Source organism: Amphibalanus amphitrite, unplaced genomic scaffold (assembly GCF_019059575.1).
Source record: "Amphibalanus amphitrite isolate SeventyFive unplaced genomic scaffold, NRLGWU_Aamphi_draft 000124F_arrow, whole genome shotgun sequence".
Lineage (NCBI taxonomy): Eukaryota > Metazoa > Arthropoda > Thecostraca > Balanomorpha > Balanidae > Amphibalanus > Amphibalanus amphitrite.
This window is the reverse complement of record NW_024881619.1, coordinates 331,841-358,513: the sequence shown is the minus strand read 5'-3', so window position 1 is coordinate 358,513 and position 26,673 is coordinate 331,841. Positions and strand designations below refer to the sequence as shown.

At 46.4% G+C, this 26,673-nt stretch overlaps 1 protein-coding gene across 3 annotated transcripts in view; it reads left to right on the top strand.

The window, feature by feature from the left end:
- Positions 1-1,462: 1,462 nt before the first annotated feature.
- LOC122381661 overlaps positions 1,463-26,673 on the top strand; it is a 53,745-nt gene continuing 28,534 nt past the window's right edge. Inside the window, exons 1-2 of one of the 3 annotated variants that reach the window (XM_043366083.1) lie at positions 1,463-1,579; positions 19,102-19,236. The gene's annotated coding sequence lies outside the window, so the exon portion shown is untranslated. Of the gene's footprint in view, positions 1,580-16,394; positions 16,540-16,709; positions 16,957-19,101; positions 19,237-26,673 lie in introns of those variants that run through there. The other 2 variants (XM_043366084.1, XM_043366085.1) reach the window with 2 other exon arrangements.

Below are 26,673 nucleotides of genomic sequence, written 5' to 3'. Positions count from 1 at the left end.
GGCATTAGTGTACATTAGGCACACTCCTCGGGCATAAATGATACTTTTGCTTGCCGATTTTCCACATTTTCTCATGCAAAGACCGTTTTAAAGAGCCCGTCTGCCAGTGAGACTGGACCCACCGTGCCTCCCTCATCGAAAGGTCCAGGATACATCCTTGCCTGAGCTGACCCCGGGCCCCCGGGTGACTCGCGGGTCCGGGATCCGCGAAAAAAAAACATACTAAAAAACATGCTAGCGTAAAAATATATATGTTTTGAAAATTAAGCTGGTACCGAAATAATTGTTTTACCTACCATGCATTGACAAACCAATTGCTCAAGCTTCAAACCAACCGAAATATAGCCCCGTGGGCCGTTTTTTTGGGGGGGGGGGCCTTCGGCATGGGGGGCCCAGTTCGAAGGTCGTGCCCCCCCCATTCAAAAATCCTGTGTGCGCGCCTGTCACCAGGTCACTTCAAGTGACCTCACTTCATAAAATGTTTCAATGTATGTATGCCGTAGCTACACCGAGTGACCAATCGCTTTGAAACTTTCAGCGATTGATAAGGGCAACAGCATGTACAAAATTTATGCATCAGAATTTTCATATCGGTGACCTAAGGTCAGCTCAATTTTGTGACCTCTGTTATAAGTCAATGGGAGAAAATTCAAAACCACCTCTTTTGGACGGAAGTTATTCTAAACACTATAAAACACTCTACGTGACTTTGACACTCTGAACAGGAAAATAGCACCCGTGACCCTTGTTTATGCCCGAGGTCATCTCAGTTCACGAATGGTATCTAACAGTTTTTCGCTAATAACTTTTGAAAGAGGCATGCTAGAGCGATGAAAATGCCTTAGTTGTGTTTGGCTCGACGATGCAGATCGACTGATATATACAACATGACAATTTCCGGTCAGATCATGACCTTCACCTGAGGTCGAATTTTCAAGTTGACCCTCAAGGTCAAATTGTAGTTAATTTGATGCGTCTTGACGAGAGGAACACGATGTCGGTAAAAGAAAGCTCGTGCAAGGCATGAGTCAAAAGTTATTGCAGAAAAACTGTTCCCGAAAAAATCGTCTATTTTGGTAGTTTTTGCCCCTTGCAGACAAAGCCGTTGACGTTAGGTCAAATCTAAGAGAAGTAACCAGAGAGCATGCTAATATGGCTATCAAATGCGCTTTTCCGCGGTGCTGTAGCTCTAATTGGTTCCCGAGTTATGCGTCGGCATCTTGTAAGCTGTCAATCTTCGACCTGAAAATCGGCGAAATTAATCGCCTATTCCACCATACCGCGCATGGCCGCGTATTGGCCCAATCTACCGGGCCGTTTACGGTTAGTAAATAACTACTCCTATACCCACCTGTGTAGCGGCACACCAGCCAGGTGAGTGACGTCCCCAATGACGTCACTCATCGTCACTGATGACGTCACCGACACGGCGCGGCACCGGTGGCCGGTCGGTTGCCGTCGGTCGCCAGCGATTGGGTCAGTTGTGTTCGGCGACGGCGTGGCGAAGGTTTCCCGCACGCAGTCGACGCTACAGTAGCGGTTCCAGACGAGGAAGAAAGAGGACGAGAGGAAATTAAAGGTGAGGATGGGACTGAGGGAGGTGGGTTGCCCTGGTGGGAGCTGTGGTGGCGATGGGTTGGTTCACTTGCAGGTTAGCTGCGTAGAAGGCCCCGGGGGCATGTGTGGATCGCCGGGTGCGACGCACACTGCGCAAAAACCGGGGCTGGACTCGCTGCGGTGTAATAGAGGCACTTTTTAGTGAATTTTTGTGTGCTGTTATCTGTTTTATGTCGACGGCCGTGCGATTTTAATGGCCCGTTTTACGTCAGATCACCATCCAATAAAAAATTCATGCTCATGGGTGAAACTTTGACATCACCATTGGGGTCCCAAACGTCCAATGGGGCCTCCATTTAGTGGGGGCCTCCAAGCAATTAGGGGCCTCCAATTGCGAAAGCGGTAATTTACGAACCACGCCAGGGCCTCCTCTAAGAAATTTTCATTGGGGGACCAGAGGCTCAGAAGCCAAACCTGGGTACCCCCAAATCCAGTTTTCTCATCGGATTTAGGCCACTTATTTTTCGTCACAGCTCTGATGCCATGATTTTTTTTTTGAATATTGATAAAGAAATGGTAGGTCACCTGACCCTACTGGTGGATTCAGGCCAGCAGGGTGACATTGTATGTAAATATCCCCCGCAGCATCCGAAATCGACGAAAATTTCTGGCTTTTTCACTTTTGACAATAAAACACAATGCCTTTATTATAGAAAAAAAATTAACGGCACAGCATTGCGCAAGGAATCTAGCCGTAAGCCGACCCCAGAAAGTGTGAGGGTTAACCTTCGCCCGCACCTGGGGGGAGGGTCGCCACCCCCAAGTTAGTTTTTCTGTTCTACACTTAACATTTTTAAAGCTAGAAACCTGATTTTTTTGTATAGCTGCTTTTCTATCTTTTCTCAGCGTCCATTGAGAATTTCAAGTTTCTGTGGCTTTTGGGTTTGAAGATACGAGTATGACCTTGTTCTTCAGGTCATGTCATGTCCTAAATGACGAATACCCAATATCTTGCGATGGCTATGGGCCTTGTGAGCTTTTGACACGCTGATTTCGGCTTTTTTTGCCAGTCTTACCTCCCACCTATCATTGAACATGTTGTTCTGCGATGTACAGATGTCAGGGTTAGGGTCAAGGTCAACCTAGGTCATCTAAAATTATTGCGCTTTAGGCAAGCTGAATTTACTTTTCGTGAAATTTCTTTGACTGTATGTTTAGTAAAAGCTTCTCAGTTCATGATCAAGTGTAATAGGGACACACAAACCGATCTGTGCACACATCAGTACATAACAGGCATACACAGACATACAAACACATATCATTGACCTTGACCTAACTTGACGTGAAATGACCACAGCCAGCAAATTAGTCGGATAGTGTGACAAAGAGCTGTTCTAGCTGGCTTGGCACTAATACGGCAGCGTCATCGGTATATGATGGGTTGGCCCGCTGCTTGTGTAGGTATCTTATTCGACATCACCACAATTTTTTCTTACAAGATTTTAAGCCTTGCGGTCAAGAGCAACAGATTCTTTGGGAAGAGACGGATCCAATGATACCAATTTTACCTCATCAGGTCAGTCATTGACCTTCCAGGTCAGGTCAAACTAAAGAATGTTGCTGTTTGGGGTCACCGTTGCCCGTTGGAATATCACGTGCGCTGCTCATCATATACCGATGACGCTGCCGTATTGTGGTGCCAAGCCAGCTAGAACCTCTTTGTCACACTATCCGACTAGGTTTTTGCTGGCTGTGGTCATTTCAGGTCAAATTAGCTCAAGGTCAATGACATGTGTTTGTATGTCTGTGTGTCTGTGTGTATACTGATGTGTGCACCGATTGTGAATGTGTCCATATTACATGAGATCACGAACTGAGAAGCTTTTAACAAAAATACAGTCAAAGAAACTTCACGAAAGTAAATTCAGCTTGCCTAAAACGCAATATTTTTAGACGACCTAGGTTGACCTTGACCCTGACCCTGGCATCTCTACATCATTGAACAACATGTTCCATGATAGGTGGGAGGTAAGACTGACAAAAAAGGCCGAAATCAAGGTGTCAAAAGCTCACAAGACCCAACGCCAACGCAAGATATTGGGTATTTGTCATTTGGGCTATGACATTACCTGAAGAATAAGGTCATATCTCCGAAACCAAAAACCACAGAAACTTGAAATTTTCAGTGGACGCTAAAAAAGGATAGAGCAGCAGCTATACGAAACATCCGACTTCTAGCAATCAAAATGTTTAGTGCAGAGCAGAAAAAAAACTACCTAGGGCGGGGGGGTTGGGTGTGGCAACCACTGACCCCCCCCCATGTGCGGACGAGGATTACCTATATCTAAGTAATTTGAATATCAGAAAAATGATTTATTAAATCAGGTATTCCAACAGAGTCCCGCTTTTTTATAGGTGACCTCCGATTTGTGTTGCATCTAAGTTGCCCAGGGGGCCTCTTATTTGTAATTGTAGGTACAGTACAGAGAGCCTCCTACTTCGACTACTTGCACAGAGAGCCTCCTAGTGTACATACAGCTAAGCTTCTACAGGTCGAGCGTCGGTCTCTTGTACGTACAGAGAGCCTCCTACTGTTACAGAGGGCCTCCTGTTTGTCTAGGGGGCCTCCTATTGGTTATCGGCGCCTCCTATTTGTCCAAGCGGCCTCCTATTCGTCTATGGGGCCTCCTATTTGTCCAGGAGGCCTCCTGTTTCTCCAGAAGGTCCCATATTTATCCAGGGGGCTTCTATTTTCCAGGGGGCTTCCTCTTTATCTAGGGACCTTCCTCTTTATCTAGGGGCCTCCTACGTGTTCAGGGGCCTCCTATTTGTCAAGGGGCCTCCTATTTATCCAGGGGTCTTTTATTCGACTAGGGGTCTCATATTTGTGCAGGGGCCTCCTATTTGTCCAAGGGTCTCCTACTTGTCCCGGGGCCTCCTTTTTTAAGGGACTCCTTTTTGTTAAGGGAGCCTTGTATTTGTCCAGGGGGCCTCCTATTCGTACAGAGGGCCTCTAGCTCCTACTTGTCCATGGAGCTTCCTATTTGTTCAAGAGGTCCCCTATTTGTCCAGGGGGCCTCCTATTTGTCCAAGGGACCTGTTATTTTTCTAGGGGGCCTCTTTGCCCAAGAGGCCTCCTATTTGTCCAGCGTGCCTCCTACGTGTTCAGGGGGCCTCCTCTTTGTCCAGGGGACCTCCTATTGGTTAAAGTAGCCTCTTTTTTTCCAAGCGGCCTCCTATTTATCCAGAGGGCTCCTATTTTAGGGGGCCTCCTCTTTATCCAGGGGGCCTCCTTCTTGTTCAGAGGGCCTCCCAATTGTCCAGGGGGCCTCCTTTTGTGAAAGGGGCCTCCTATTTGTCCAGAGGGCCTCCTTTTGTGAAAGGGGCCTCCTGTTTGTCTAGGTCTAGGACCTTCTATTGGTCCAGGGGGCCTCCTATTTTTGCAAGGGGCCTCCTATTTATACAGAGGGCCTCCTACTTGTCCATGGGGCCTCCTATTTGTCCAGGGGGCCTCCTTTTGTGAAAGGGGCCTCCTGTTTGTCTAGGTCTAGGACCTCCTATTTGTCCAGGGGGCCTCCTATTTTTGCAGGGGGCCTCCTATTTGTACAGAGGGCCTCCTACTTGTCCATGGGGCCTCCTATTTGTTCAGGGGGCTTCTTTTTTTGTACAGAGGGCCTCCTATTTGTCCATGGGGCCTACTATTTGTCTAGGGGCCTCTTATTTGTCTAGGGCCTCCTATTTGTCCAGGAGGCCTCCTGCTTGTCCAGAGAGCCTCCTATTTCTCCAGGGGGCCTCCTACTTGTTCAGGGGGCCTCCTATTTGTCCAACAGGGCCTCCGATTTGTCCAAGGGGCCTCCTATTTAAACAGAGAACCTTTTATATGAACATCGGACCTCCGTTTGCAAAGTAGCTGGTGCGTCTCGGGGGCCTCCACTATTGGGGTCCCAAAATGACAATTGGGGTCCCAAATGTTCGCATTGGGGTCCCACATGGGACCTCGAAAGTATACAAAGTTACACCCATGTTCATGCTCCAAGTTGCTCCAGCTGCTTTAACTTTCACCGTCTGCTTAGCCATACTATTTTTTCGATCGTGTTCTCCAATAGACCCTCTTGAGACAGCAACACCGACAAACTGTGCCGAAGTCGGTATCGACCGCTGGCAGGTGGGTTTTGTCTACCGTCGCCGCCCGGCTCGGGAGGGCGGTCTCCCCTCCCCCTCCCCCCGAACTGGTCCGACCTGATACAGCAGCTCGACGTGGACTGCGGCCCCAGTCCATCTGTGTGACACTGCCGGCTCAGCAGTTACGAGACCATACGTCAGTGACCCTGTCGGCCTACCCGAAACGCCATGGAGCTTAATTCAGGTGGTGGGCTTTAAATGACAGCTCCAGTCTCCAGCTTGATTTACGACACTAATTTCGACTGAAATATCCAGCTGTTTGACACATATTCCTCATCGAACACCATCACTGCCACAAACAACGAATAGTCATTTCCATTCCATTACCCTCGAAGCCGTTTCGTCCTCTACCAGCTTGGAGGTCATCGTCGCAGCCATTTGGGACCGAAGGTCACGCACGCCCAGCCAACAGTGAATACAATGACTCTCACAGGGCGGCTCACGGCGCGGGCGGTGGGGTGAGCGGTGAGCGGTAGGCGGTGGGCGGTGAGCGGCGGGCGGTGAGCGGCGGGCGGTGAGCGGCGGGTAGCTATTGGGCCCTGCTGCCTGCGGCGCTGTTGTAATGGCCGTTTTTGTAGACAGAGACTGCCAGGACATGAGGCCAGGGTCGGCTGTTTTGTAATAGGTTTGGTCCGTCCCACTTTGTCCTCGAGAGACATTCTTCTGGAAGGAAAGTCGGCTGACATAGCTGGCCTGGTATCGTTGACGATGGAACTGGGGCAGCGAGAGCATGATGGTTTTAAGGCCTCAGACTTCAGAGGTTGTGTGATCGCTTCACCTATGTGTTATAACTAGTCACCTATCTATTTGGCATTCTAATGCGGACAAATGAATTCACACAGGCGGCTGTCATGGAAATGGGTTATGTATGACGCTATACATGGCCGCTGAAGACTGCAGGGAGCCTGTTGTGTCTGAATTATTTGTTAGCATGGCTAGGAATGCCACTGCAATGATAGCATACCTCCGTCGTTTTGCCATTGAAAGGGGTGCTATGTTTGTTGGAAATTCTTACAGTGCTCGTGAAATTATGCTCATGTAAACAACATTGATAGCGCACGTTCATTGTTTTTATTGGAAACGCGATTTAATTTTCCTGATTCGGGAGCTTTTGCTTCATGCTGGACCAAATGGTGTTTAATGTTAGGCATGACACGACATTCATGTATTAAATTCAGACCGGTTTCGAATCACAAGATTCATCTTCAGTGACAAAACTCTTTTCAAAACTCTTTTCAAAACTCTTTTCAAAACTCAAAACTCTTTTTTGTCGTGTCATGCCTAACATTAAACTTTATATTACTTTTGATTCCATCAAAAGAAAGACTTTATGATATAAATGGTGTTTATTGCTGGGCCGGGCATAGAAACATAAAAAATATTTTTGAAGCGCTGTGACTCGCCCAGCCCTCTATCGAACACTGACGCGACGGTCAGATATGGCTACCCTACCAGCTCAATCTCACTATTGACATAAACATTTACTCTCAGAAACCCGCTATTCCCAGTCTGCCGGCGGCAGGGTATTCGTCCCTTCGTGTGCCTCAGGTGGAGTCGCCTGATGTTTTGGCACTGCGCCAGCCGCCAGCCGACTCCGACTGCCTGCGGCGCTGGGTGACAGGTCGGGGACTAACCTGCACCTCCCTGCGGAGCGCTCACACGTGCCACATTCCTCGAGCTCAAATATCAGGGAGGTGTGATGTTTACAGCGCTGGAGGGAGTGGCTATCATGGCTGTGTTGGTGATGCGGGTCACCTCACGCTGGGCCCTTAGGTATTCGGTTTTTATTGACCATCAATAAATGCGAAGATAAAACAGACAGAATGTTCTGTACTGAATTACACGCGTCATGTCTTTCGTTCTGCGAGAAACCGTGCAATATTTGGGATATTTAAGGCTGCTGAACCAGACCCTGTCCGCATTCAGGAAATTTTTCGAAGTAACTTGAGTATGTGACAAAAAGGCCAAGTATTCGATGGTTCTTTTTGCATTGGCGCACACAACTTCTCCAAACAAGTGTCAGTAGGTACATTTTAGGCATTCCTACTTGTGCATTGAAGCTCAGAGCCATGCTTCAATGAGTTCGCACACCGTCTTTCCACCCAAGCAATACCTGCCTGGCCGGCCGTTACTACGCTGTGTTGAAACCTAATCTTCCGGGTCCTATCCGCCCACCCCGCCCGGTCCGCCCCGCCTCCGAAGTGTGTTTAGCCTGAGGCTACCGGGCCGTCCCGCGTGGGCAGCCGAAAATACTCGGCGAGTCGGTCGAGCCACTCGCCGCCGGAGTCGCCTCACTGCAGTAGACGAACTGCGGCTCGGAGACGCCTGACGCCTGAGAGACCGCCCGGAGACGACTCCGAGATAAGAGACGGCTGCGAGATAGTTCGGAGACGGTTCAGAGACGGTTTGAAAACGACCGAGAGACGGCTGAGAAACTGCCCGAAGACGACTCCGAGATAGGAGACGGCTGCGAGATAGCTCGACGACGGTTCAGAGACGGTTTGAGAACGACCGAGAGACGGCCATGGGAGACGGTTTGAGGACGACTGGGAGACGATTCAGAGACGCCTAAGAGAAGGCTCAGAGACGGCCGAGGCGACTACGGGAAACGACTGCATGAGGACTGACGTAGCTGGGAGTCGGCTAAGGAGACGGTTTAAGAATAAGCTAGAAGACGACTAGCAGACAGCTCACAGACTAGGCATGCACAACGATATTCTTTTCAAGAGCGCTTGCAGATAAATGAGAACTTTATCAACGCTGAAAGGCGTAATGAACTGGGTGGTCGTGAGAAGTTTGAGCATTTTCTCTTTTTTTTGCACGATAGAATGGATTTGTAAATGATTGGTGTGTTACAATCATTGCAATTGGACATAAATTGATGCCTTTTTTATTTGCATGAATGAACTGTAGTTAAACATGACCGAAATTGGGAAATTAAACAAGTATGGTTACAATGAATGCATTTCACATAATTCGTGTGTCATTGCCAAACGGTTCGGGTCTTACCAACCGGTCTCGATGAGTTGATGGCAGTTTATAAAACAATATTCAATCAGTGGCTTTGTATGCCCAGCATGACGTCAAAACCAGCCGCACTCTGATCTGGCTTCCCGAGTATGCTTCCACCAACACCGGATGAAGTCATCACAAAGTCCTGTGGTGGTTATGGTGACGTGTCAGAGCAAGTGTCATCAGGAAAGTTTGATTTAATGCTTCTTATGCATTGGATCATAGACCACTACATACCAGTTAGGTAGGTCACTGCTGGCTTCCACAGGGGCTCCGCCACCGCGGATAGGGGAAGGGAGGGGGGGGGGGGTCATGGGGGCTCAGACCCCAATAATTTCACTCCCGCAATGCAGCCTGATGTATAAAAATGTGCATTTTTGGGTTAGACTCCCCAATCCATCATGAGACTGTGGCGGAGCCCCCGCCCCCGAGCTTTCGTTGTATCTGAAGAATAATGTCAGGGCTGGTAACCCTCTTGCGTGGCACGAAAATGATGTGATGCTTCGCTAGATAACTATGTTGCGTGATAAACGGATTTGCACCTTAATTGCTAGGTGAAATTGCAAATTCCGATCTGAAGATAACCGTTCACATTTTACATGGACTAACGATATTGCATTTACGCTGAATTTTCACAAGGCTTTGCGTGATGTTCGCCGCACTAACGTTTTAATTATTAGTTAATGTTACTATCTGTCTTAGGTTTTAGCTATTAATTAACTATTTAGACAGCTTACCTACCCTACAAAACATTTTATAGTCACATTGGTTTTGTAACAGGCACTCAAATGTTTTTAGCTGCATCATTTTCTTTACTTCTTTGCTGCGTTTTATGTCCCGTATGACGGCACGGCAGACGGCGTGTCTGTAAACGGATGAGCGGTGAGTGTTTATTGTTTAAGAAGCAAAAATATTTCGGCATTCTTTAGCCCGGATCACACTTATCAGAGTTTATGCACTGACAATATAAATTCCGGAATTGTGGTCACTAACCTTCCATGCAGTGCTGCACTCGGCCAAATGGCATGGGTGTTTTCAATCGTCTTTATAAACCGCATTAGTTCGATTTTCCATCTTTTCCCACCCGGCTCCGGTGTGGAAATGGCTCGGTAGCCTCAGTATTATCCACACCTGTGTCGTCGAGCTTTGAGCTTTCACAGCGTAAAGCCGTACCGAGCTTGCTGAGCTGACGCCATGCACCCGGCATGACACAGCGTTAGGGTCGCACATTTGCGCACCTGTCTTCACCAAGAGACGCCAAGTCATGTCACACCCTGGCCGGCTGCGTCATGTTTCTGTGAGCAACTGCGACTGGGGTGTGCTAGTGTCCGTGGTGCTGAGGTATGACTGTGGTGCGTGTCGCTGTGGTGCTGAGGGATGCTTGTGCCGCTAAAGTGACAGGAATGGACCACTCAGGAGACCTCTCGCGCTCGTGCTGTTGTTTGGCACGCTCTGGAGCGTGGTTCCTCCCTGCAGAGGCTGCTTAGCATGTTTGGTGTCATGTTCTAGGCTGTTTTATGACAGAGGTCGTGTCGGCACCAAAGGCTCGGCTCCGCAGTTTATGCCCACCACCACGTTAGGTTGATGTCATCAGTCATGTAACTTATGAGTCTTGGAAAGAGACGCGTGCTTCTTGCAAGAACTCGTGTTAACTTTCAGTTGTCCTTATACCGTAGGCTGTATAGACACAAACAATCCATACTAACACCAGTTTGAGCCTTGAGGCTACTCAAATGCATTGTGCAGCCTGGCAGACGTGTTATTGCTTCTGCAGTCAGTTAATGGAACGCCTACGAACCATGCCTTTCCATTGAGCTCATTTGGAGTCCGGAGCAAGTGGCGAGCTGATGAAATGCAATGACTGGAATGTGTTTCATGTCTCCGAGATGGGCTAGGTGGAATTACCGCCTTGTCAACGGAGCGATAGTGACCATTGTATGAATGGATCATGCCCCCAAATTTGTCTGCCAGTCTTGTTAAAAACGCTTGCGGTCTCTCAGACTATTGCTACATTTGTTTGCTGCCGTATTATTCATCAGACGGCAGACAGCTATGACCTTACGCTCTGCAACAGCGCCGCCGTTCACAGGGTGTCCTCAGAGGTCGGTTCAGCGACCCAAGCTGTGGGCTTTGATCTTTGATAGCCGCGTGGCGTGCGCCCGTTTCGTGATTTGCTGCCGGTTAGAACTCGGGTGCGTGACTGCGGCCATCCGCGCCGCCTGCCACTCACGACTCCTCGTATACCGGGAATCGGCGGCCCGAAATTAGGGCCGGAAACCCTCACACTGACAGCGGCGGACTCGGTCGCAGGTGGCTGCTGGTGGGAGCTCTCGGAATTCGACCGTCATTGACTTCATATGGGCGGACGTTTGTCCCGCACCCCGAGTCTATTTGGAACCGGAGACTGGAGAATTCTCGGTATCCGACGCTTGTTTGCTCCAAATTGCTGTCGATAGCCTGATAAGCCGCTGGGGTGCGTGAAATCGCTGAAATTGGGAGCGTCATGCCGGCTCGATGCAGTGCTCCACACGAGCTCTTCGATTAATACGCGAGGCCGGAGCTTCTCTGACTTGCAAGGTTTGCCGTTTGGTCACTTACTAACAAAAATGTTTTGCACTTGTGATGTTACGGTAATTAGTATGTACTTGCCCGTGTGCTTACGTTTGTCATTTATCTTTTTCCATGCATATTCATTCAGCTACGAACTAAAATGTTATTAGGTGATGAGGTAATGCGGTAATGAGGTGATATTGACTTGGAGAATGAATTAATGTTATAATGAATACTCTTATGGTTAACACTAATGGTTCATTCTTGTCTCTGGCCAATGAATGCTATTTTCAACCACTCTAATTTGGACCGAAATAGCCTGCAAGCTGCAGTTCTACGTGCCAAACGTCTCCCCCTTTCAATTCACGACACATCGACCAAACACACTCATTAGCTAAAGTCGCTAGCGGCAGACAGCCCTAACAGCGGTGCCCGGTGGATGCCGACTGGACCGCGCAACCACGAATCAGCCATACATAGTTTACAGCAGCATATGGGTGCCTGTCCCTCAGCAAGGTTCTGTAGTCCCCGCGATACGTGGGGCTCTACATATATAGCTTCAAGGAAAACCAAGCGGAAGCCGAGAATAGGAGTGATAATGCTCTTGCAATGCGGCAAATGGTGTCTGCGAGTTTATCATTTATCAACACCAAAAAAAAAAATGGTTCTTGCGATTTATATAGGTCTGTCGCATGTCAATTGTGACAATCGGACTGATATGCAGTGTTTAGGTTGATGTTATCTTTCTAATACTTCCATGGTTTGTCTATTTCCTGGTTAACCCTATTAGTGGCAGGCTCCTGGCTACCCCATATTAGTGGCAGGGGGGGCTGTTTACGACCCCCCCTTGATATCTCGAGATCTAACCGGCCGATTTTCAAAATTCAAACGGCATTCGATTTGACTCAACGAGATCTACATTTCTAAAAAAAAATAAAATTAAAAAATGTCAATAGGGGGGTAGAGGGGGGTAAAAACGGGCAAATTGCAGATACATTTTAGACTGTTTATCACGGCCAGGTTTCTGAACCAATCTTAACGCAACTTTTGCCGATCGATAGAGAATGAACCAGGAATTCACATGGATCCTAAAAATATGCATTTTCAAAAATCATAGGCGGATACAGATCATTGAGATTGGGGGTACACAAAAAGTATAGTAAATAAGGTTTTTGTTGGTACTGTTTCCAAAAAAGGGTGGCAATGGTCTTGTTATGTTACAATTTTCTTATGAGAGAACGACTAAAATTGTATTGGTCATGCATAGGCGGTGTCAGGGCACCTATGTTGGGAGGTAAAAAATAACCCCCCTTTTTGGACGCCTGGATCCGCCTATTATAGCAAAAACGTGTCAAAAGAGGATGCACAATAACTTTGTATATGTTATCACATGATACCTTTCATTCACTGTTCGTAAAACTGGTGCAGCATCGTGATCTTCGCCAAATGACTCGCTTCACGAATAGGACCCCCCAATTTGCAGTGCTCTGGAGCCGCCCCTGGTAAAGTTATGAACTTGAAATTTTCAGGGAATGTGCCCAATTTAGTTTTAGGAAAAGTCAGAAAATTTCAGCATCGTAGCTTCAGCGGTTTCGGAGATATTCCCGAAAAACCTGAGGGGTGGATAAAAACAACCCCCCCTGCCACTAATAGGGTTAAGACATAGCCTTATCGCTCCAATGTGCACCAGTTCCTGCTTAACTTCGTGCGCCAGCATTTAAACATATCAACTGGCAGAGCTTTTTAATAGATAAATGTTTTGTGCAGGACAGGGACAGGATCTATAGATAAACACGCCTATATGGCTTCCTTATCGTAGCATGTTGCGTATTACATAAACATATCTTTAGTACCTAACTACTACCTATAGCTAGACGCTGAATTCAATTGGAAACTTTTGGATTGTCTTCCGAAAAAAAAACAGTTGATTTTTGACGTAGGCCGAATAAATGGTATGCCGCGGTAGTATGCTGAAGCATTTATGGCGTGTTTATACATGATATGTTATTTTTACTAGTCTTTTTAACGATAACTTTATGGGCCGGAAAAAAAACTTATTAAAAGGATCGTAAAATAAGGCCACTGACCAGCTCATAGGCAGTTTTGCGTCTTGCCCTTCATATTCACTCCGTCAACCCTGGGCTCACACTCTATGAACTAAATACGGGCACTGAGGGCCACCAGCACCAAATCAGAAGCCCCACAGGGGTTCCCTGTTCGCTGATGTGTGTGCACGAGTGCTTGCACAGGCAAAGCAGGTCATTGTTTGTCGCGCACTTTGTACTAGTATAGCCCTTAGCGCGCTTTACGCTGCGCCAGAACGTGACTGGAGAATGGAGACGAAAACCATACACAAGGCGTGCTCTGTGCCGCCCGTGAGAGAGGCGACCTAAACCCAGCTACTCAAGACTTTGGGCAATGTTGACTTAATTTAGCGGCTGTTTACTCTCCGTTCTATAAAAAGCCTCAGACGAACTCGTTGATCGGGCGGCCTGGCGGTATTTTCAGCTCGACATTCCGGCCGTATCCGAGGCAGCTGGGGTGTTTATGGAGCCGTCAGCTCAGCAGCTCTGCTGCATATTGTGAGCTGCGCGAGGTGATCAGTTCCAGCTGCAGCCTCTGAACTGAGGTGCAGTTGTGGGCCAGATCAGTAGCAGGTCGAGGGTGACAGCTGCACAATTTGACACCCCCGAAAAGCCCCAAACACTAACTAATTTGGATAACAGCGCTCGGAAGGACATGGAGTTTAGATATTTGTTCTCTTTTATCTCTTTTTGGGTCCGCCTGTGCCCTGTGGGCCTAACCCTAAAAATGCGCTCTGGTATAACTGCTGTTTATCACGAATAACACCATGATCGTGTTGCTTGAATAGATCAAGAACCTCTAAAAATAGACGTCAGAAGAAAGGTCCACTTGAAATCAACAAGCTGAACTCATTAGTTGGTAGGTACCAAAACAACTACTGATAAAGTTACATTAATGAGAAAACGATTGGACATTTAGGCAAGGAAGCAGCCGGCCCATCTTTTTATAAGACGCGGTAGCTTTAGCTTTAGCAAGCCTAAACTATCCTGAAAAAATAAAGAAGCTTAAAAAAACGCTAAACCCATGGCTCAAGTTTGGCTTAACTCCATATGGTAGAGTCCATCTAATTAAATCTGTTGCATTGTCACAGTTGGTATACACAATGTCAGTAATAGAGAAACCAGACAAACAGCAATTAAAAGAGATTGAAAAGATAATGTTCAATTTTATTTGGAACAAAGGCAAGGATAAGATAAAGAGAACAACAATGAAAAATGACTATCACTTTGGAGGACTAAAAGTGCCAGATCCGTCAGTACAGGCCGACAGCCTTAGAATAACATGGGTCAAGAAATACCTTGACGATGATACCCGAGGGAAATGGAAAGACGTGATGAAAAGCAAACTCAGTGTTACGGATACCCTTAGTATTTTTGAATGCAACATAGCGAAGAAAGAGTTATGCGATGTAGTGCATAATCCTTTCTGGATAGAGACGGTACTTGCCTGGCAGACTATCTCACAGGGTAACAGTTTAACTGAGTTGTCGATCATAAACGAGTCCCTTTGGCTCAATCAGGCATTGCGATTAGATAACCATCCCAGCATTCCGAAAAGAAGGATGTTATCGAATGGCGTATTGAGAATTAAAGATTTGTATAATGCCAGCGCTAGGCGTATCATGAACTGTGATGAACTACAGAGGAAGTATAATTGTGGTCACTTCCTTACCTGGCACACTATTTTGGAACGAATTCCACGAGATTGGAAATGCAAACTGAACAGGCCCGAACAAACAATGAATCATCATGAGGTTGATTTATACGAGGAATTAAACAATACTTACAAAACGGCAAAGTGGTCATACAAACAAATGATAAATCTCACTGTGACAACTACTCCTAATAAAGCTCAAGAAAAATGGGAACGCGAACTACAAATCCAAACAGGCTCATGGAAAGAAGTCTTTAAATGTATTTATGAAAGCACAAATGACTTCAAAATTCGCTGGCTACAGTTACGTCTATTACATAGGATTTTACCTACAAACAGGCTCCTGTTTTTATACCGTATTAGGGACGACGAAAAATGTGATCGTTGTTCATGGCCCGTTGAAAGCATCTTGCATATTTTTTGGAGTTGCGAATCCAGTAAAACCTTTTGGTTAGAATTCAAAAGAATGTTCTCGCTTGCCACGCCTCTTGTGCCGTCGGTGATAGTGCTGGGCACGTGTGAGCGCAACGGACCATTGGCGGCGGCGCCGCTGCGGGCGGCGCTCCTGCTCGGTAAAGCTTACATATGGCAGTGTAGAAATTTGGGGAAAAGACCAGATGCACCCGGTTTTATCACGTTTATAACAAATTACTTAAATGTGGAGCGATATATAGCTGACTGTACTAATAGGGTAGATGTCTTCTGTCGTAAATATAGCCAACTGTTGACCATGCTCGGTGGAGTGGGAGCGAGGACGGACAGTCAGCGGAATATACTACCACGCGAAGGGGTTGGCTAAGCGTTCGCCGTTCTGTCCGCCAGGCAGCGACGGGCAGTGGGCCGACGAGTGCAGTGGTGCCGTTCCACCCGTCGGTCGCGGCGCTTCGATCGCACTGTGCATCGCTGTCACCGACGTAATGGTCACACGTGACCCCTGTAAACCAGTTTCCGCCGCTTGCAGGAAGCGGGATTGTGTAAACAATGTAAGTGCATGTTAACACATCCAAAGGTTTGTAAACGAATGCACTGAAAGATGTACAAATAAACAAGAAAGTGAAAAAAAAAAAAGACGCGGTAGCACACTATAGCCATACATATAAAATTAACATCGGTACTTATTCAGACCTTGTGTGTGCCTAGTTGAACAAACAAAAACGCCAAGCGGCCTCTCACACTCCGTCCCGTCTATTGATACGCGTCGCAATATAGCTCAGACGGTCCATTCGCATGGGCGGGGAGGGGTGGGGGCGGGGCGGGGGGGGGGGGGGTGGCGACTGGCACGCCCGCGGCGCTTGAGTGGGCGGTGGGTGGGGCCGGTCCATTCAGGGGAGGGGAAGTAGGAGGGTGAGGCGGGGTCGCCGGTCAGTTCTGTGCCGTCAGTCGCCCACGGCGGGTGCGTGCTAGAGGTGCAGCTTGTATACGACTCGACGTCCTTTTACCTGCTAGACTACCGGGCGCTTCTGAGTGATTGTGAAACATTTTAGCTGTTTTAAAAGACAAGTAAGTAATAAGTTCACTGTTTATAACTAGCCGGCTAGTACAAAAACAAAGTCCATTGTAGCCGTTTATAGTATCTAGAGGTTAGTAGGTATTTAATCGGCCATTGACCAGCGCCGATTATCCCTGTCCACTTTTCACCTCTTGTGCGTGCTGGTGCGCGACTGACCCACATTCACGGTGTGTTTCCGCGTGGTGTGGAGCGGTCGAAGTTTGAGTCGGTGGGCGGCGACACGCCCCTGGCGGTAGGACCGTGGGCTGTCAGTCGCGGGGACTGCGTGGGACAGGGAGAGAGAGCGAGAGCCGCTGATAACGGGCGTGGGGGTAGAGTGAGAGAGGAGGAAAACGGGGCGTGTGGTAGAGTGAGAGTTGGTCAGGTTTCAGTCCTCCATCGACTGGCGGGTTGTCCTGACGTGCCAGGTGAGAACTGGGGGAGGTAGCCGGTAGGACCGTTTGTTTGGATAACTCACGCTGTTGAGCATTGAACATGTCAGCCGAGAAAAAAGCCGCGCTTCATTTAATTGTGATATGCTTAGAGCTCTGTGCCGTAAAACAAAACTAATCTGTGAAATTTTCTTGCATTGAGACGGGCACTTATATGGAACATTTTGCCCTACAACCAAAATATCCAAAAGGTACCCGAAATCGATTCTGAGCGAAGCGACTCACCCTTGCGGCATGTGCCCTGTCGTGTGGGTTTTGTATAGCCCAACTGCATCCTTTCAGCTTGGCCGCCCCGACATATCCGAACCGCAATTTGTTTATTCAATACAAATTGTCAACAACGCGCACTAGACACTCTGTCAATTCATTTCACACTGTTTGTGCTTACAACGTTCTCTGAGGCCGGTGCTCCGGTGAGAGATTGATTGAGGCTTTTGTCAAAGCCAATAAACTTGTATTTTACTTGGAGGGAATTCATTTATCATCTGCTACCGAAAGAAGATTCAAAAGTCAAATGCAAATGGGATCTAAACAGCAGTTTTTCCAGGGCGGCTGCTACACATGCACGGGCATTGGTGCAAAATCGCTCATATACATCATTCGTTCGCTTTTTTTTCTCCATAAAAAGCAACAACCATGGATGCTCCTTGTTCATGCCATTCCTCTATCACGCCAATGTCCTATGGAGCTAACCTGCTTAGGATGAGCCCTGCTTACGGCCCTGCTATAACATACCTTTTGCATAATCAATGCGCATCTACCAGTGCTTACATATCTGTGCAGGTTTTTTGTTATACGTGCGGTCGCATCGGGCCGACGCCGGTAGTTCGCGGACCGACCCTGCGTACGGTACGGTTCATAATTCACATGGTACGAAAAAATGATAGATGCTTTATATGCTGCGCGGCATATTTACGGCCCCTTCCGTCAACAGTATTCCTCATCTTGCCGATAATTTGACTCTATAGCTGATGTAGCTAAGCAATGCCAAGCTATGCTAATTTTTAAACCCGTAATCCACAAATTAATTGCCAACCGTGCAAATGCCAATAAGCCCCGCTGAAGCACCCCATATCCCACCTGTGTGTCGTGTAGTGGCCACTGGCCTGTCTGTTTAAAGTGTCGATCAATGTGGCTGAGGAGGGAGGAGGAGGGGGAAGGAGGAGGGGAGGAGCTGAGGAGGTCGGCACAAAGTGACATTCAGCATTATTATCACCGCCGGCGGCGGCCGGACAGGCGAGGTCGTCTTGTATTGACCCAAACGATCCGATCTGTCGCCCGTCAGGACGGGTCCCAAAGCCGAATACAGGCCGAAGAAAGCACATACGAGTGGTATGTGATGGTACTTCATGCACCACATGCATTCATAAGCGCATCAAATGACTAAGCTGCGCAGAAATGTCCTGTTTTTAATCTGATACATTCATGATATTGCGCTAATTCCCTAATTCCATAAATGAATGCGCTTATTCATGTATCTAAGAATATAGATCCTCTGCTCATTATAAATCAAGTGATTTGAATGTTCTACCGTTTTCGTCCATGCATGCTTTATTGCTTATACAACTGTGCTTGGTGTAATTAGCAGCCCCGTTGCTGCGCAAGGTTTCGCCGTTTATTTTTCAGCGCCTGTTACAAGGCTGGATGACATATTCAGCTTCAATCCCACATTACAAATCGTTTCATCATTTAATTTTTTTTACGCATTTTTCATTTTTCATTTTATCATAAATGGCATTTTATCATATTTTAGCCCAGCGTACTCGGGCTAGATATTATGCACAATTATATACAAACATCCAAAAGAGCAAGATATTGATCATTGATGCTTTGTGGTCTGAGCAAAACTCTGTTTTTGCTACCTACTTGAGAGTTTTCAAACAGGAACACTTGATATAAACGTAACAGGTTGTCAGCTATTGGACAAAAACACAACAACGATTTTTGTGCATATCATTTGTCCGGGATATAAATTTTCCCAAAGTTTTTCTTATATCTGAATGAAAAATTAATGCCATTAGTTTAGAAATCGCTTATTAAACAACTCGCCAAGTGCCCGAGAGAAATACCGAGAGAAATATGATATAATGTAACTGATCCGAGTGTTGTTGCACTTTGCAGGGTGCTTAGAACGTCACGTGACCCGGCAGTGAGTGATCAGCTGATCGAGAGTCTTTCGGCAGTCAGCTGAGCGCCACTGAGTCACCGTCAGCTGAGGACGTCCCGAGTCAGCCTCCAGGGAGAGCCCAGAGTCAGGTGAGTCACTCGGTGGATGGCAGGGACAGTCACTTCAGGCACCGTGCTACTGCTTCGCGTGGTGAACGAACATCATACGTTTCCGTGTCCGAAAGGCTTGTCGGTAAATGTTGCAGGACGCATGCCGTTTTAATCCTTTTTAAGGCGATTCCGACTTCCAAGCCATGAAGGCAGCAGTCAGATGTTGCCATTGGAGTATTCCACAGAACTTATGGGACGTGGTGACCTGTGGCGTTTAGAAGCTTCATTTTACGATTACGACTGTTTTATTTCATGCTAGCGTATAGCGCTCTTTGCATGATCGTTTATTCCGTATGGTGCTTGCGGAGTAAATGTCACATTTGCATTTGCAGCTCTTGAGCAGCAGCAGAATTTGAAGTGCGCCCTAAAGTCTAATCATGAGCCATGGGGTTGATGGTTTTACAACATCTACGACACTTACCGTCGCTAATGCCACCTTTTCACTGACCCTTATGGTTCTAATACACCGTTTAATTTGGCATTAAACCGGTGGCCAATGTATGCACTCGCCATGTTCATGTCAAAGTAAATTGCAACGCCCACGCACCAGCTATTGGACACTGGCCACTGGCCTATGGCCAGCGACCCCAGTCATAATGACATCATCGATCTATGGGTTGGGTGAAAGTGGACACGTGAAAGGACATCCTGACCTAAGTGCTATATTCCAGACTCCGTCTTTTGGCATCTATGCATTATTGCAGTATGTACAGTACTGGAGATGAGCCATGGAAGTCTGTAACCTGGTCAGCCCTCGGATCATGTCTCTGGTCTGGCATGCATATGCAGTTGATTTGTTGGGTCACTACTGCGTCGTTATTCATCGAACTGCTATTGAACAGCACCTTGTCGAGAGCACGTCTCGGTCCGAGTAGTTCCGATATCGGCCACTGTGTCGCTGCGGCAGCTCACCAAATCGTTGTAGAGGTCGCCACCAGAGCTCAGCTCGTCCGTCCGGTGCGGCTAGTCATTTGCGGATCTATGATTTGCGGTATTGAAGACCGGAGCAGCCTCTGGTGGTCAGGGTTTCAAGCTTCATCTCATCGTCGCTCGCTAGGTGGCAGGCTCAGTACCTATGCTGGTCGGTTTTCCTGCGCCACTGGCCCACTTGCACTTGGCATTGCACCGAAGCAGTGCCAAGGGATGGACTCCTGGCACCTGACTCATCCGATCTTTCAATTATCAGGACTAATCCATCCTCATCCCTGATCAAGCTACCCTACTTCGTGCTGACTGTGACTGCCATCCCAATTCCCACCCAACCGACTGGTGAGTGCGGCTCCTCCGGACTGACCGTTTGAGCGGCTGGTTGGGGTGACCTCACACTGGGGCACTTCCGTTCAGCACAACAGTCGGTGGTTGTCTCAACTCTCAGGTCTCAGTCAATTTTCGTTCCTTGCCATACCACCTAACGATTCTGAATTGGTCTTCATTTGAACCGAAAGTGCCTCACCTGGCAAATGAAAACACAACAAAGTTCTAACAAATTTGATGGAACATTAGTTGATATTGATAAGGTAGTAGGAAGAAATACAAATAAATTTCCTTAAATCAATTCTTTGGCAGATCGCTAATAAAAATAAATAGTACTGGCCACTGACCAACACAAATGTGATTCGGAAGTGGAAAGTCTCGTTTCGTTTTTACTTTTTCCCTTTCGTTTTCTTTGTATTGTCTCACCCCGTTAACCACCGAAAAATAGAACTTAAATCTTAAAAACAATCTTGGTTTGTCGGTAATTAGCCTTCACCCGAACGAAGGGGGGGGGGGGGGAGAAAACCGCGGTGCGCAGCGCCGCGAAACTTGGTACCTAGCTCATGATGGATCAATTTCGCTTTGACAGCATCGTGTGTGAAATTTTTAACCCCGGATCACCAGGTCACCAGGTCAAGTTAAGTGACCATGCCATGATGCCTCTAAGAAACTTTGTGATTCATTCATTCCTACAGCTTACATCCCAGAAGCATGAAACTTAGGCTATTGTGTGAGGGAATCAGTACTCAGGGCTGGTAAAAATGGTTTTGGTGGCTCTGACCAAATTTTCGGCCATGAAAAGTGGCTCCTAACACGCGTAACAGAATGCTTGAAAGTGCGGTGAACAACGTCCTTTTTCAGGAACACCTTAAACCTCATCAGTAACTATTTTAGTTTTACTTATAGCTCACTGATGTATCCTGATTTTAGGACATCGCCTGGTGTCAAACACAGCAAAAGAATGTAGGTAGGTATATAATTTCTTCTACTTTTGTTTAAGCTCAAGCTGGTTGGTGACAGAAATGTAAGGCACAAATGCATGTAAGGCAATGAATGTTGTTGACAAAAAAAAAAATATAATACTGACTCACCAACAGAGGAAATTTCATCATCTCACCCACTAGCATAGATCTTCCGCAGGCTGGTCATTGTCTGCATCATCTGAGATACACATGATTGATGATGTCCTACGCTGAGAACTGAAACACAAAGGCACTATAAGTGAAAGTCTAATATTAATTTTAGTTACAAAATGCCTGAAATATAAATCATGATTGCTTATATAAGCATATTTTGAGTATGGCGTACCAAAAAGAAAAACATGCAGAAGAGGAACATATCTTAATCTTCAAAATTTATTTTGATTTTGTAACAAATATGCTAACCATACTGGGTTGGTTGGCAAATAAATGAGTATCTTTAGCCACTTGAGTTAGGTATCCGTATGCATCTTCAAAATAAAAACAAGCGCCATATTTATGTCTAGCTCCACAGCTTGACCAGCTTAAAATATTGAGGTAGGTGGTCTATGATATTGCTATGAGATGTAGGTACTATACAGAAAAGGAGCAACTTCAAATCCAAACAAACAACAACCAACATACCATGAAATGTACAGTTTGCCCGTGCCGCAACCAGCCGCAACCCTGCATGCCCTGCATTGATAAAAATGAAAAGGCCACTTGAATATCATTATTTGTGTTCTAAACTAGTCGGTAATACAGTGAACCGCCAATGGTAGAAGGCTCTGTGGCTCCCCGTTCCCTCAACACTAGGTCCTCATCAACTGATAAAAGTTACGGAGCCCTATTCTCCGTAGTGTTAAAGGGACTATCCCACCTTTAAAGGAAAAGGGCCACCTTCGTGAAATATGAAGATATCGTTGTTTTTCATTTTGACATTATTATTTTTCATTTTCTTTTTAAAACTGGTGCCAGAAGTGCACAATTCGCGAAAAAGTATTTAAAACTAAGTAACATATTGGTACTATGTTGATACTCTCTACGGCACCTACTGTATGATGGCATAGCGATGACGTCACACTCAAGCCAATCAGCGTTCAGAAGACAGACTCGTCGGATTGTGTCAGATAAGCTGATTGGTTAAAGCTGAGCTGGTTGGAGCTGATTGGTAAAAAACCAAAGCCTCGCCGCGGGTGGCTGTATTGTCGGATAAGAACGCATTCCTGGGATAAGGACGCATTCCTGGCGTATTTTCTTTTAAAATTGCCGATAACTACGAATGGAGGCCGAAATCGGCCGTAAGGAGGTTTACAGATAGGTTTTCGGACACGGGCTACAAGATGGCTATCTCAGTTTCAATCCCCATGTTAAAGGTGGCCCTTTTCCTTTAACATGGGGTTTGAGTTGAGATAGCCAAGTTTGCGGCGAGGTTCAGAAACCACTATCTATCTAGGTTGCAACCCCCGCGGCCTCTTGGTGTTGAAGAAATTCGTTCCCTTCATTTGAAAATGGGCCTTGTACAAGGCCCTATCTTCAACATGGAGCGACCGTTAGTGTGACGTCACCTCGTTTAGTCATTCTGATTTAAATGGGTTTGTTCGTTGAAAAATCGCTTAAAACATGGTCTGAACTTTGTTGTGGTGCCTACAGAGTAAAACGAATCAGCTTTATGACAGTAATGTGGCCTGGGGAAGGAGGTAATTTTGGGCTGTGACGTCACATATATGAAAGTTTGTGTTTGGAATATGGGAAGCCTAAGATGTTTAATGAAAAATAAATGCCAGAACCGTGTTCCTGGTCATCCAATCTATAAAGTCGGGCACAATTTAACTGGTTTTAACAACATTTTAGAAGGTGGGATAGTCCCTTTAAAGCTGGAAATCGACTGATGGCTCTTCGACTGATGAATGCTGACGCTGTTCGCGGTAAGCATTTACAGCTATTCTGAATAGGCTACCAGCTTTGTACTTTTTAGACAAACATTGCGCATAAGACCTTATTGGGAAATTGAATGCTGCTACTAATTTAATATTCGTGCTCAGGCATCTTGTATTTAAAGGTTTGTCGTAGAAATAAAATGAAAATGTGAAACAAAACTTAACAGTTATCCTGCACATGCATACTTGTGTTGAAACGCTTATTTCTGGCTCCCTAAATAGCTTGTACAGCTATTGTTCTGGCTCCGATATTATCAGCGAATCGGCGCTTTTTACCAGCCCTGTCAGTACTAACAATTTGCATATCTTGGAATTTTTGTATCGGTGACCTAAGGACAGGTCAGTTCAATTTTGTGACCTCTCCATTATAAGTCCATGGAAGCAAAAATGAAATGCTGTTTTGGTCTACATATAACACCCGCAAACGTCGGAACGCATGTGAATATGACACACTGAATACGAAAATTGCACCTGTAATCCCTTTTATGCCCCTCAGGTCATTTTAGCTCATGAACCGTAACTAACAGTGATTTGAGAACAACTTAAAATAGAAACATACCTACTAGAGCGCTGAAAACACCATGAATGTGTTCAGCTCAACAATACGAAGCAAATGATATGAACAATGAACATGACCTTTTCCGTGACCTTCACCTGAGGACAAATTTTTAAATTGACCTGGAAAGGTCAACTTATAGTTCATTCGACGCGTCTCGATAAGACAAACGCGATGCCGGTAAAATCCGCGTAATACAAGCTTGGAGTCAAGTTGTGACATAAATTTTTTCATCAAAAACGTCTAATTGTGAGTTTTTGTTCTCTGTAGGCTAAACCGTTGACCTTAGGTTAAATCTGAGGACACTATCCAGAAAGACCTTTGACAGAGCTATCGAATGCGCCTTTTCTCGGCGCTGTAGCTCCATTTCCGAGTTATACGCCACTTTGTGAAAAGTTCTCATGATCGGGAACAAAAGTCGCGATAATTTTATTTTGGTGACCTCCAGTGACCTCAGTCATGACCTGATCGAAAAATGACTGGGATAGTTCTGAAAGATTTTCTAGCGAGCTATCTATTGCTTTTTACTGCGTCTTTCTAGCTTGCTTACTTTCTGAGATAATGTGGTGTGGCCAAAAAGGCCTCCCACCATGGCGAAGTTGGGATGCAGCCTTGTGTCTCGTTTATTTGTCTGTTTATTTTTTTTTTTTGTACCTACATCGTCGGAGGATGCCAAGTAAATATTCTGTCACGCCCACGTTTGTTCGAGTCAATATCCGGTGACTGACATCTGTGAGAAAAGCATCTTGAGGCAATATAGGCTTTCTGTGCATAGTTAATTACCCAGTAGGTAAAACAATTAGGTTTCATATCCATATGCGTAAAATCGAAAATTAATTTTCTTGGGAGTGTAATTTTTTTTAGTGAGTTTTGATGACACTCGAGGGCTGTTATTACCAAATTCACTGCATTGGCAAATATCTTTTCATGTTAGGTATCAGATTCGCCCACTCATACATCAAAATTATCTCGCTAAAAAAATGGAGTGTCGCACACCATGACTGCCCGGCTCATAGAGGCCCGGCTACTCTCAAGTTGGCCCGGCAATTTTGTCTAAACTAGCTCGCTAGGGGACCAATAATAGTTAATGACAAACGTTATATCAAATTAGAGGATAGTGATATCTTTTTTCTATTTCGTGACCTCTATCTGCTCTACACAAGCCATCAGAGCTTACCCTGAGCTGCATTTACCTGGAGACCCACCCTTCTATTGTGGATGCAGATGACTCGGGCGGTAAACCACAAGAAGTGAGGAAAGATTTCCGGTGACAGGGCTACCACTAAACCGGTTCCCCTGGGTCAATGTGCTGTCATAAGGAGGAACATAATTTACAATAAATACATCACAAGACTTTGAAATAAAAGAGTAACGATAAAAAAGGAAACAGTCAGTGTAGGTGTGCGTGCGTCCGTGTGTGCGTGGGTCTGTTTGTATGTGTTTTTCTAGCAAAGCTTGGACCAATTCAGATACTTCCATCTAATAATTGCACCAGTTAAGGTTGTTGCGTAGAGGCCTTTTTTCTGGGCCTAAGCTCAAATTTACATTGCATACGTATTTTTGTTAAAGCGTGCATGATGTGAACCGTATATTAACCCGTCATGCTTGCCGCCTCATGAACATAGCCTACAAACACATTTTTTCCGATCACAATATTTTTCTCCGTAAATACATCACCTCTGCGTAACTTTCTCCGTCTGTCAGTGACGGAATATTATGTTAACATGACAAAACTGCAAATACGTAACCGGCTTGGCCTCGGACCGCCACCTAAAAAGGCGTCATTAACGACATACCAGCGGCGCAGTTAGAGCCGCTATATCACTCCCAGCTGTATGGGTCGAGCCTGGGCACGGGTAGCGCTTACTTTCCCGGAGGAGCCGCTGATTTTGTCGGCACGTTTTCCTCATTGGCGATCAGCGCTGCTCAGGCCAAGGCCCTAAATACAGGCGGTCAAAGAGTCTCCCCTGGTTGCTGTTCGTTCGGTCGGCAACGGTCACCCCTTCCTGCAGACGTATTTTTGCTCCTTCCATATCCGTATCCCCGATCAGTTGGCGAATAATTGTGTCATGCTTCTTCCTACGTCTTCGTGTGATCAAAGTCATGTGGTGCTATTTTTAGCACGTATGCAGCTATTTTAAGCACTAGTCTTCATGACATTTTGCAACTGCTCGTAACATCTCACCTTAACAGCATGAAATGACATCATATAGCACGGTGGCCGTTGGGCGCGATCCCGTCTCGGAAGCACAGCTCCAGCGACGTCATCAGTCCCCTGACCGGTAAATTGTCTATAGACGAGATATTGTAGCACCTGGCTGTGACGCGGCGGGGCTCTACCTTGGCGGCGACTGCGTGGACGTATTTCCCAGCGGCTCCCCGATGTGCCCATCGCCGACCGTTGTGAGCTGTGGATCGTGGTTGGGACGATCGTCTTTGCGTAAGATTTCTGAGTTATGGAAAATGTTGGTATTTCTCACGATCATAGGCTTATTTCCAGAATCACATTCAGTACTGAGATTTATGGAAAACGTTGGTAATTCTCACGATCATAGGTTAATTTACAGAATCACATTCAGTATGTGGTTGGGAAGTTGTCTCGCTACTGATTCGCTATTGCCAGAAATTGGATGCATGGCACGGCGTTGGATATTTCCCACTGACCGTTATAGCCCGCGCGCGTCCTTGAGTACACAATGCTATGTAT